Raw genomic sequence first — 12,952 nt, 5'->3', positions numbered from 1 at the left:
CTTTGCCAAAAATTGGTTTCAAATGTCGCAGTCATTGTTACAGCCATGCTGCAAACCAATGCTGGGAGATCGGCCCTGAGATCGGCCCTGCTGAACGGGCGAAAATTTTAGCTTCCGCGACGGTGGCCATTTAGAAAGCAGGATCCCTTTTAACTCGCTGATGTGGCGGCGAAGTCTAGAAAAATTAATTCATGGCTTTTTTAAAAGAATTTGAATAAACTTACCTTCACTTTAAGTATTTAGCGCTCATGATTATGAGTAAACAATGCGAAGACGGGAGGAAAAATGTCTTTCTGATGTGATTGCTCTTACTGCTATGACCTCCTAAAAAACGGCGCTCGCACTGCCTAAGCTTGGCCCAACGATGAATTTGCTATCCTGACGCAAAGTGTAGGCTACAGGCATTCTGATTGACGCTACTTCACATTATTAGCCTAACGTACTTAAGGCACCGTTACATACGCGAATTAATTTTTTGCCCGAACTGCCAGTGACTGGAATTGCCTGCCTATCATATGGCCACCACTAGTGATCTGATACTGATTGTGGCAAGGCACTTCCAGTAACACGTATACTGTGCTAAAAAACAAATACAGGCGTAGTGACTTTATACAGCTGGTGGCAATATGTGTGTGCTTCTGTAACTACCATGACTGATGGCTGTCTACATTGCTAAGACTATGGAAGAAAGAGCAGTGAAAGAACATGGGCAAGTCTCCAAATTTTTGTGCACTAAATAAAGACAGAATGTTTGCTTATGCAGTCTAACGGCACTCATGTGCAGTTGTTTAGTTTGGTCACATAATTAAGGAAATCCCTCAAGGGGGAGTAGATTTGTAATAAGGGAGGAATTACTCATTGGCATCTACCCAACCGCAGCCATACGGCTACAAAGGAACAAAGGAAAGCTATACAGCTTTCTCAGAAACTTCGCAGTTAAAGAAAAATTCGTCCTGGTCTGGGGTTCGAGCCCGGGACCACCACTACACCGGAGCAGTCACTCTACCAACTGGGCTAACCGGGGCGGCAAGCTTATTGTAGGGCGAGAGCGAATTGATCCATAACTCGAAGTGGGAACACTGTTGGGTAAATGTTCAGGGGAATCCCCGAAGGTGGAGTGGGTTTGTAACAAGGGAGTAATTATTCATTGGCTTTCCTTTGAAGCCGTATGGCTGCGCTTGAGTGGACGCCAATGAGTAATCAGTCGCTTATTACAAATCTACTCCACCTTGAGGGATTCCCCTACACATTTTACCAACACTGTTCACACTTCGAGTTATAGATCGATTCGCTCTCGCCCTACAATAAGCCTGCCGCCCCGGTTAGCCCAGTTGGTAGAGCGACTGCTCCGGCGTAGCGGTGGTCGTGCGTTCTAACCTCGGACCAGGCCAAATTTTTCTTTAAAGGGACTATGCAATAAATTAATTGAGATTACGTAAAGCAGATGAGAGATATGCTTTTTACCACTCGTCACGCCAACGCAAGAATTTTTGAGCTAGCATCAATAACAACGAAGATATAGATGACTAAAAATTACGCTCCTCCTCCCCCACCCCCCTCAACTCGTACACGCGGGGCACCAGACAGAAATAAAGAAAACAGGTGTGGGACTGCGCCCCGCTCATAAATACGTCATTCGCTGACGTTCATTTTGCAACTTCCGGTTGTCGGTCCTAGCACCCCAACATCAGCGTCGGTGGCGTAGCTGCATCTCTCCGGTCTCTCTTCGCCTTCCTGGATTGCGGCGCGTGTCGGGTTTCTTTGCTTGTCATCTGTTGTAGTTAGCAGTAATAAACCCGGACCTCGAGGCGCAACTGCTGGCTCATACGGCTGCCTCAGGGAGTAATAAGTCATCACGAACTTCATTCATTCATTCATTCATTCATTCATTCATTCATTCATTCATTCATTCATTCATTCATTCAATTATTACTTTTACAGAAACAACTGAACGAAGTATTTGGCTAAAAGGTGAGTAAGCAGCTTGAAGGGGCGCAGGAGACTGTTACGTGCCAGTGTTTCGAAAAGGAAAAAATAAATACTCAGAAACGCAGCCACATCAATAAGCATACCCCAAAAAAAAAATTTCAAAAAGAAAATCAGACAAAATTTTTATATAAAAATTACCCGATACACCATGTTCGTCACAATGAGGCATGAACACATACAGATCACCAGATAAGTTAATGAAATACCTATTTAAATGCTTGTGCCGGAAGGAAAAGCAAGGCAAGAAAAGAGAACAGATAAAATAGACCTTGGCTATTAAGTTGACTTAGTACTGGTGCAGTTTGTTTGGACTAAGGTAGCTGTGTTTTTGTGCATACTTAGCGCTGATGGATGGTCATCTGCTAATGACTGATTAATGATTGTCGCCTAAGTCTCCTGATAATACCGCGGTTTGGGATTGTTTAAGTGCTGCGTGCTGGTATAATTCACACTGTTAAGAGAACAGCTGCTCGTTTCCATCCAAAGCGAATACAACGAAGAAGCCTGACCCCTTTTTTAAACACTAATCTGTAGCCGATTAGCAGGACCGCTATCCTGCGCACCAGCCATCTCCCACTCATTCTTTCCTTGTTCGTGTGCTACACTCGAAATTCAAGTGCTTCAGTCTCACAGAAAGGATCCGTTTCTGGCCTGCTCGCTGTCTTTGGGAAACGGTTGGGAACCGCTTTTATCTTGCCGGTCGTCCTTCTAGACGGCAACAGCACTAAGGCCACGCCGTTTCGGCGGTCTGTTTCTGCCCTCTGTGCGATGTGTCCGAACGTTGATCGGGGGATTAAAGCACGTAATGGGTTCGACTACTACCCATCAGATTTATGCGCGCGTAGCTTTCAGATGCACGGCAGGAGAGAGTGCTTGCGATAAATGCATGCCGGCCTATCGATACCTGGCGGGAACTTTTTAGGGATCTTTGAAGAATTCTCTTCACTTGTTCATGAAGTCACGTGTTAGTAGCTGTTGTCAGAAAGTCTAGTCATGATTTGTAATTGCTGAAGATCTCGCCCCCAAAGAGAACCTCCACATGGTGCCTTGACAGCCTGAAGTGCACTTCCCACGTACTCATATGGTATCTATCGAAATATAAACATTTAAGGTGACCTTCAAAATCATTTTTGCAGAAGTGACAATTTAACTTCATGCTTGCTAGCTTAGAAAATTTGCATGAATATCTGTAGGAAGAAAAAAAATTAATTATTAAACAGGCCGTCTCTGGTAAGAATAATTATTCAAGTGCGATTTTTCATGGCATGGGGGGAACTTTCGCGTTCGTCGGACTTTGGGTAAAGAGTAATTGCGGGCCCCTAATCTGAAAGTACATTTCTTATCGTAGCTTCGATTTTTTATAGATTCGCTTCTGCGCAGTCCTAAAGATATTTAATCTCAGGGTCTAGTTACTGCAGTCCTAAACGCAGAAAATTGCGCATATACTTTATTTATCCATTCGTTGTACAAGAGTGTTTATCGTTAACGCCATGCTTTTTATATATAATTGGTTTTGGGGGGAAAGGAAATGGCGCAGTATCTGTCTCATGCTTTTTATGTTTATCGAAATTACATGTCGATGATCCATAGCTCGGTTTCACATGGATAGTTTCAAACGCCAAACAGCGATTTATTCCTTGCCTGTGATTTATTCCTTCACAAGAGCGTAAAAAACTGGGCTCGTTGGCTCACAATGTACAGAAGTTGGAACCAGTGAAAATGGACGCAAGACAACATAAAAGAGGCACACAGAACATTTCCCGTCTTACAACTGACTTATCCCAATTAAGAACACATTTATATGTTTTTTCCTGCGCATACGCACAATCTGAACAAGGTGATTGAAAGAATTAATCGAATGAACCGAGACAATTTCCTTTCATTATAAGTGGAATCCCTCCTTGAAATTTTTGAAAGTCTAGTTTAGTTCAACGATAGTACAACATGGCGGCAACCTCGCTGTACAAAAACAGTGGTATCCGTAATGACTCATGTGAGGCCCCAATTCTTCGTAACATTTCTAGCGAAGCTTCGCTAGATGCTAAAGGGCTCACTACAAGACACCTGTGTTGTCTGGGCTGCTAGATTTGTCAAAGATTTTTTAGTCATTTCAAGTTAAACTGAAACCTATCCAACTATTTTGGGAGACCAGATTTTAAACGTTTTAGCACGTGTTATAAGAACCTGACTTTTACCAAAGAGGTACCATGTCAGAATAACATCTCCGCTCCGCATCATAATTCATTTAGACCCCGCAGAGCACTTGAAATTGCGTTCCATTGTGTCATAATTGATACATTGTCTCTCCTCCTTATCTGTGGCACAGCGGTCCTGATTGTTTTGTGGCAGTGTTGCGCTAGTTTCAGCAGCCTTGTGCCCCTGCCATATAACACACTCGTTGCTCTCATCGTAATCTGTGCGTACAGTAATGACCATCTCTTGAGGGCTACTCACATATTTAGGGCGCCACACTGGCGACACGCAAAGAGGACGAAAGATAGGACGAATGCTTACACTATGCTGTAAAAATGTCTGTGAGAAACGCAGCACCTGTTCTAAGAACCTGACTTTTACCAAAGGGGTTCCACGTCACCATAACATTAGGTTCCGAAATTCGAAATATTCACCTAGGTCTAAAGAGGCGCTTTTGCCGTTTTTTGGTGCAGTTGTGGTTGCGACTGCAAGAAAAATGAAAAGGAAAGTGCGCGGGCCTGCCCACTGGCTAAAGCTGAGCCTCCATCGCTGCCACGTGCAGACAGTAGGAGAGTTGAAAGAGATGCGATAGGAAAGATTGAGAGAAAGGCCGCGCGTCGCAACAACCGCGTCATGTGAAGCGACGACGACGGTTTAGCAACAGATACCCCAGGTGACAAGGTGGTGGTGGTAAAAACATTTATTAATTATAGAGAGAGGTGTTCGGGTCCGTGACCTGAAGGGTCACGCCCTTACAACCACTAGGTGGGGATGCCTAGTCAGGCACCCCATTGGCGGTTGCCGCAGCCCGGGCACGCTGCGTTAAGGCCCTCGCCACATGTGTGAGTGCCCCTAGATCCCAGCCCCGTAGTACCAGGAAGCCACCATTGCCCCTTTTGCCGTGCGAATCGGCACTTTCGAAGTTGGTGAAGCGCAGCATCGCGATTTTGTGTTTTGTGAATGGTTTAACAAAAAGTCACTCGCATATAATGCAGCAAAGTCCGGTGAAGCGGGTCGACCGGTTTTAGACTCCCGGGTTAATAATAATAATATTAATAATTGGTTGTTGGGGGAAAGGAAATGGTGCAGTATCTGTCTTATATCGTTGGACACCTGAACCGCGCCGTAAGGGGAGGGATAAAGAAGGGAGTGAAAGAAGAAAGGAGGAAGAGGTGCCGTAGGGGACGGCTCCGGAATAATTTCGACCACCTGGGGATCTTTAACGTGCACTGGCATCGCACAGCACATGGGCGCCTTAGCGTTTTTCCTCCATAAAAACGCAGCCGCCGCGGTCGGGTTCGAACCCGGGAACTCCGGATCAGTAGTCGAGCGCCCTAACCCCTGAGCCACCGCGGCGGGGCTCCCGGGTTTCCCCGTTCGGTTTTGCTGGCGATGAGTAAATTCTTGGGAGAAAGTAATGAAAAAGCATTCCACAGAGTCTGCAAGCCATGTTTGAAATGGTCCCTTACTTCCACAAGACGTTGCATGGGCTGAAAAAAGTGCTTAAAAAGTTTCCGTCATTTTCGTATTTTCTGCTCCCCGGAAGCTTTCTGGTTTACGTGCCCAAACCTGTGGTGGCCAGCTGAAAACTGGCGCTTGCAAAACTAACTACCAGACGATGTTAATTATGTGCGCAGTAGGTGTGGTCTTTTCCATCCCATTGGGCTGTGGAAAAATCTATATTGGCGAAACAGCTGATACTACTCCCTTTCGGTTCGACAGTCCCTACCGAGGCCCACACGGACGCCTGTGCCGCACAGCTCGGCGCATTCTCGGCCAGCAGAAACCTGATTATGTTGTTCTTATTGCAAGCCGCATAGTTTCCCAGGCCGAATAAAATCACACCGTGGCAAAATAAAAGAAAGAAAGAGGCTGGCCACCGTCTCCGCCCACGCGAAATTTCTCTCCTATCTCTGTAACCGTCCTTTGACCTTGTGACAAACCACCATACCATTTTCTAGCTTTCCTCACTAAAACAATCCCCATGGCCCAATCGCTTCGTGTGCTGCTCGTCCCCAAGAATAGGAATTTGAAGATTTTGTCTCTCTTCATTTTTTTTCGCTTCATTCACTTGATTATACTTTCCCAACACTGCCGCATGTGTCAATAAACTGCTGGATACTTCCAATTTATAATCTGTATTTAGTATTCCAAACTTGTTCCTTTGTGTGGTACTATCGCGAACCTGCCATATCCTTAACTTAGAAAAGCAGTATGTACTAAAAAATGAAGCGATGCGCTGCGCGGCATTTTGTGCGTAAGGAATTTGGCGACGCGCAAAAGGAAAAAAAATATTTCTTTTGCAAAGGACACTTAACCCCACCTTGAAGGTATAACGGGATAGCGTTCAGGGGTTAATACCTATATATGCGGAATGGGTCATCCTCAACATTACATTTATAGAGCCCTGGGCGCTCTCATAGCGCTCTGCCTTTCCTTCTTTCTCTCTCTCACTTTCTCTCTCTTGGCACAGTGCTGCAGCGGTTAAGCTACGCGCCAGTAACCTGCGATGACAGGTTCTGCCTGCAGTGGATCTGGTGCGACACAAATTGCTCATCAGCCGCCGCGGTGGCCGAGTGGTTATGGCGCTCGGCTGCTGTCCCGAAAGACGTGGGTTCGATCCCGGCCGCGGCGGTCGAATTTCGATGAAGGCGGAATTCTAGAGGCTCGTGTACTGTGCGGTGTCAGTGCACGTTAAAGAACCCCAGGTGGTCGAAATTTCCGGAGCCCTTCACTACGGCGTCCCTCATAGCCTGAGTCGCTTTGGGACGTTAAACCCCCATAAACCAAATCAGACCAAACAATTTGCTCTTCCCGAGCAACCTCTCGCGACCAGCCATTAATCAGCTGCCACCTGTAACGGTGGTCAGTTTGCTCACAGTCCGCTCGGCAGGTTGTAATGACGTCAAAGGTCAGGTGACCTAGTAGGCCGCCCTAAGTGGCTCACCTAGGCGGCTACCCTGGGTGGACATGTTGCCACCTGGGCCGCCCTCACAGGGTCAATTTTTCGCTCACAATGCCGATGACGACCCCGGATTTTTCGCAGAACGGGAACCTTAACGCTATCTCGTTAAAAATAATACATCGGTTTTCTTAACAATTATTGATTACCCGTGTCCAGAGAGCAGATAAAAATGCTGCGCCACCAATTACATGCGTGTCAAAGCAGAAAGCATGCTCCTTTCCCGCTGGCTTCAGAAAACACGAGGCATGTTGTTACATTCCGTCTCCAGGCCGGCCTATCCAGCGCAACCTTCCAGCCGAACTTCATTTTCGAGCGGGAAGCCCTTGAACATGGCCGAATTTAGCCATTAAACAGAGCAGGTTCACTTCGTTCTGGCTGTGCCGGCGAGGTGAAGAGATGCAAAAGACGAGAGCATTGTCTTTGACAAGTCGCCCGTGCTCAACCGTGAAAATGCTGGTGCACAGCAGTAGAATTCAATACAATGCAGTGCCTGTAGGTAGCCCCGTTTTTGTCAGATTTTCAAGAAACACACCAAAGCTCTGTCGTCGACCACCATGTAGAAAGGCTTCTATGGGACGCTGAAGAGTTTTTCAAAGAGAAGGGTAATGTAACATGTCTTGTATTTGCGAAGGGGCACTTGCTGTTGCAGAAGGAGGCATTTAAACGTGAGAGGATTAAAGGCCCCGTTATCAAGAAAATGCGGCGTCGGTCTGCTTATGAGCGGAAATACGGGTCTTTCCCTGTCCTATGTTTCTCCGCCCATGCTTAAATTTTTTATTTTCGTTACTGTTATGGTTGTTTCCTTTGTTTGCTTCTTTTTCAATTTTTTAAGCCTCGCTTTTCATTCTTAATTTTATTGTCTGTTTTCGTGTTCCCTTTGTATTTATTTTTATTCTTTTATTCAATACTTTTTATTTTTTTGTTTTCAGAATTTTTCCCACTTCGTTTAATTGAAAGGTGGAGAGGGCCTTTTGTACACGATTCCTGCCCACACTTATGATCCAAAAAGGCTTTCTTAAAATCAGGGGTATGGTTCTGCCAGGTGGTCCACAGAGATTAATCTAGGTGGCCGGTGGGTCATTTAGGTCACGTGATCATGTAGTGCCATCTTAACCTGCCCATGGGATAGTGAGCAGACTGCTCACAGCGGCAGGTGGTATTTAAATTAATGATTAGCCGCTGGGGAAGAGTACCATGGGTCGCACAACATATAGTTTCTTACTATTACTTAGAGAGAAAACTGTCGCCCCGCCTTTGGGAGTTTTCATGTAGCTTCCCCGAGACCACGTCAGCCACGATGGGCGCTCAAAGAATCATAGGGCGGAGAGCTACTGACTGCAGAACCACGACTTTTGTCCAAAAAATACTGAAAAAAACAAACGTTGCTCCATAATCAAGAATGTCCTAACATTCAATATCCTGTCTATAAATTGCAACAAATGGGCAGAAAAGCATGCAAATGCAATGTTTGCCCAGAATAAGTGATGTCTTGCTTTCCTGTTGGCCAAGTACTGCAGACCACAAAAGCCAATATTTCGTGCTTAACAGGCGCGCTTTTAGAGAAATATGTTTTTTTTTAATTTTGTCGCTTCTACAATTTAAGAAGTTTTTTCATAGCATTTTTGAAAACAAAAACCTTTTATTGGCGTCGTGTGATGTTGCGTTTTCGCTACAATGTTTTGTTTTTTTGCACTACGTTTGAGCCAAAGTCGTTTGCGCGCGGTGTGCGCCATGGACGAAATGTGACATCTCAGTAACGCCACTCTCTGTTCCTGAAAAAAACCTACTGTCCCGCACCAAGTAGCTCATCGCCCAATGATGTTTTGAGCGCCCATGGGGGCTGAGGTGCAGCGCCGCCAGCTTTCCCTCTAGTTAATGTCGCAAAAGGACCACAGGTGGCAGTGCCTGGTACCGCAGGGCAGTGGCACATCGCTTAACCGCTGCACCACTGCGCCAGGAGTGGTATGATGGATCCCAGAGATCTATGATTGCAAAGTCGCGAATTCCACATATATGGGCATTAATTGACCAATTGCTCCATCGCGCCATACCTTTATGGCGGAGCTTAACTGCTCTCTTTTAATCTTGCCGGACAGGCCGTTTGCTTTACGAACATAAAATTGTTCATTAAAACTAACCTTAGTCTGCTCGTGCAATAAATTGTGATTTGCAAGTATTTTGAAAGTTATGGGTTATTCTTCTCAGTGCTTAGTAATAAACAGCATTTAAACTTGTTTGTGTACTTTATTAAGTAGTACACTTTTTCATTGCCATTTCTTAACTTCCATTAACCTCTTGCAGGATCATGTGGAAGTTCGGTTCATAGCGATGTATTTGTCTTTATCAGCGTAGTATTCTTGCCAGCCCTCTTTTGCTTCATATTTGAGTGCATATCTGGTGTTTCATCTAGATGACGTCAAGTACGCGTATGTTTTATATTCCTGGAAACATTAGTGATGGCCTATGTGTGTACAAAAACCAGTAGGCCTATTTTTTTCGCAGACTTGCAGGCAAGTAGAAAAAATGATGTAGTCGAGGGTTTGACGGCATACCGTCCTGTCAGGAATCATAGTGATGAGGAGTACTGGTCACTGGACAAAGTCAATATAGAAAGACGTTTCGGGAGCACTACGGCTTACTTTGGCCAGTGACTGGTACTCCTCATCACAGTAGAAAGAACTTTAACGATCTCCACGCAGGACTGCTGTAAGATATGAATGGAATTTTTTACCTACGATGACTAGTTTTGTAATCCTTCATTTCTGTTCTGTTCGTCTTGCGGCCGTGTCTGGCTGTCCTGTATCACATAAGATTTTTTTGTATGCCATATGCCACGTTCTTATCTTTTGCGGAGCACGTGCTGCTCATGTGCGCAGAACTTCTTTTTGCACATTGGGCACGCGCCAGTGTTCACCAAGGTGAAGTATGTTATCGAATTCTTCCTTCGTACCGCTTTAGCCAGTGCTTACATAAGCGTTTCATCTATCTTGCTATAGGCATACTGTCTGAATTTGGCCATTGGTCTGCATCCTAATTTAGTTCGACCCCGTAGAGCACTTGAAATTGCGTTCCATTGTGTCATAATGGATACATTGTCTCTCCTACTTATCTGTGGCACAGCTGTCTTGATTGCTTTTTGACAGTGTTGCGCTAGTTTCAGCGGCCTTGTGCCCCTGACACGTTGCCCTCATCGTAATCTGTGCGTACAGTAATGACCATCTCTTCAGGACTACTCATATATTTACAGCCCCACACTGGCGACACGCAAAGAAGATGAAAGATAGAACGAAGCGTACACTATCCGTAAAAATATCTGTTAGAAACGCAGATTATGTAAGAAAGCAGCTCGGGCATAGAATTTTATTGTACGCTAGAAGACCGGAACAGAAAACACCCCTCAAACAACCTGTATGAATCGACAGAGCACTCAGTGACATCAGCATTGCCACCGATGTGGCGCCCTAAAATTTATCTGCATACATTTTATTATGTATGCTTCTATTATCTCACTCGTGGTCTCAAACTTCCATTTCGACTGGACACTTATTCTTCGTAGCAACGAAACGCACAGGTTGCTTTTGCAATGGGCGGACCAGTCTGCTCACTATCCCAGGTTTCCTCTTATCTGCAGCTTATTTGTTGTGGGCAACACCACTACTGTGATTTCACATAACTCAGTTTGTTCGAGGTTATATACAAAGAGTTAATATGACAAATTATGACTTTTATTCAATTTCAAACCTGTTCTCTCGCATAACATACGGAAAACTCCACAGACACATTTCTGCACCTCTTAAAGAGGGGTCTAGCCACACCACAACCATTTCTATTCTCTTCATCCACGGCACTGTTATTAAGCTGTTAGTTTTTTGTTTCTTAATTTGACCTTCATTCTTGGTTTAATTCTTATCATAATTTAGAAACAGGGCTGAAATAACCTGATGAGGTGCTATACTATGAACCTAAGAAAAACGATTCAGGCTTCACTTATAGTGTCCATATACCTTGGTATACGCTCCAATTTCTCAGCATTTCCGCCACGGAGGTCACCATCAGCATCATCATCAGCCCGGCACGCCCACTGCAGGACAAAGGCTCTCCCTTATCTCTCCAATTAACACAGTCCTGTGCCAGCCGCGGCCACTCATGGCACAATATACATGAAAATAACTAATTCGCTTGTTCCGGCATAGTTCACTGCCACATATATCCAGTAAATGAGAAATCACGCCACCTGAAAATAATTGTTCGTTTTGTTCGGCCGGCATGGAATTCAACACTTTCCTATAGGTCCTGACAGTACATCTGAATCTTAGCCTATGCGGGATTTTGTCGAACAGCGGCGCCTTCGTCATGTACTCAAATCATCACTTGCTTCCGAGCTCAGGCCTCCAGCAGATGTGGAGCGTAACAAGCGTTGTATTTTTATTCATTTCAAGGGGGTGCCTCAAAGCGCGACTCAGGCTATCAGGGATGGTGTAGTGAAGGGCTCTGAAAATTTCGACCACCTGGGGTTCTTTAATGTGCACTGAAATTGCGCAGCACACAAACGCTGCCGCGGTCGGGTTCGAATTCGGGTACTCCGGCTAGGTAGCCGAGCGCTCTAACCACTGAGCCACCGCGGCGGGTAGGCCTATTCCTCCAGGGCCGCGTTTCTGCCAAAGCGTTGCGCGATCGGCTGTGGCGAGAGCATAGTGACCTCGTGCAGTGGCCAGAGAAACTGATCTGTTCAAGCCGCCGCGTGTTCGAAACCCGGTCGCGGCAATATTTATTTCTTTCTAGACGTACCTGTGAGGTTTGAGGCACACATTGGCTTTTACAGAATTGCTTGTAAAATAACAATTTCACACCAATAAAGGCTTGCATTCGCACTCGCCTGGCCCATTACCCGCGCGCTAGTTCCTTCGTGCTATTCTTTTCAGTGCGGACAGCGGCTACGCATTGCTGAGAAAACTTGTAGGAGCAGTTATCGCTCTTATAAGAAGTCACGGGATAACCAGACATTGTTAGCTGGGTCATATGAGGCTCTTCTTTCGGGAGAAGATACTACGCGTGACTTTCTTTTGCTGGATGTTTCGCCGTATACCTGCAGCGTTGCCAGACATTTCTTTGTAGCGTCTTAGAGAGGCGCAGAGGGCAGTTCACTAAGAAAGAAAACTCATTGATACCGTCTTTGCATATATGCTTAAGATTTTAGGGCAGCAATATATGATGGAATCGCTGCGAGCCTTCAAGCCTCAGTTGTAAGCACGAGGGCTTCACTTACCTACGCTCGTATTGTAATAACAGGTAAAAGATTTCGGATCCGCCATGCTAACAATGCCACCAAATGACGATTTGCCACGTATCAAGTGCAGTGCTGAGGTGTAGTACTTCATTTTTCACAGCACTAGCTTAGTTCGCGCTAAAGAGGCTGTGTGATGACCTGCTTTTCATGTACAGGTGCATGATGTGCTGACAAAGTGATAGAATACGGAAGCGCGAAAAGCCAACATGGGAGAACAGGGCGACCGCAGTCAACAACTAGGTCAGCACCACGTCGATGCACTCTGATGGCGCACCGCCGATTACGTTAAGTAAATTGACTTGGTGGAATTTATATCTTTTTTACTATTTATGTATTTGCACAGCCTGCCGCCCCTGTCTTACCCTTGCAATACTGGTTACATCAGCGACGTAGTATGACAAACACAGGCAGTTGAGTCACTATAAAGAAACTTGCTATGGAACAATAGTTCACTGATTACCAACGCGATAGTTAAGATGAAATGCAGAAGTTGCTGGGGCATCTCACGTAACATTTTG

The sequence above is a fragment of the Amblyomma americanum genome, chromosome 4, assembly GCF_052857255.1.
Source record: "Amblyomma americanum isolate KBUSLIRL-KWMA chromosome 4, ASM5285725v1, whole genome shotgun sequence".
In the NCBI taxonomy this organism is placed as follows: domain Eukaryota; kingdom Metazoa; phylum Arthropoda; class Arachnida; order Ixodida; family Ixodidae; genus Amblyomma; species Amblyomma americanum.
This window is presented reverse-complemented; position numbering follows the sequence as displayed.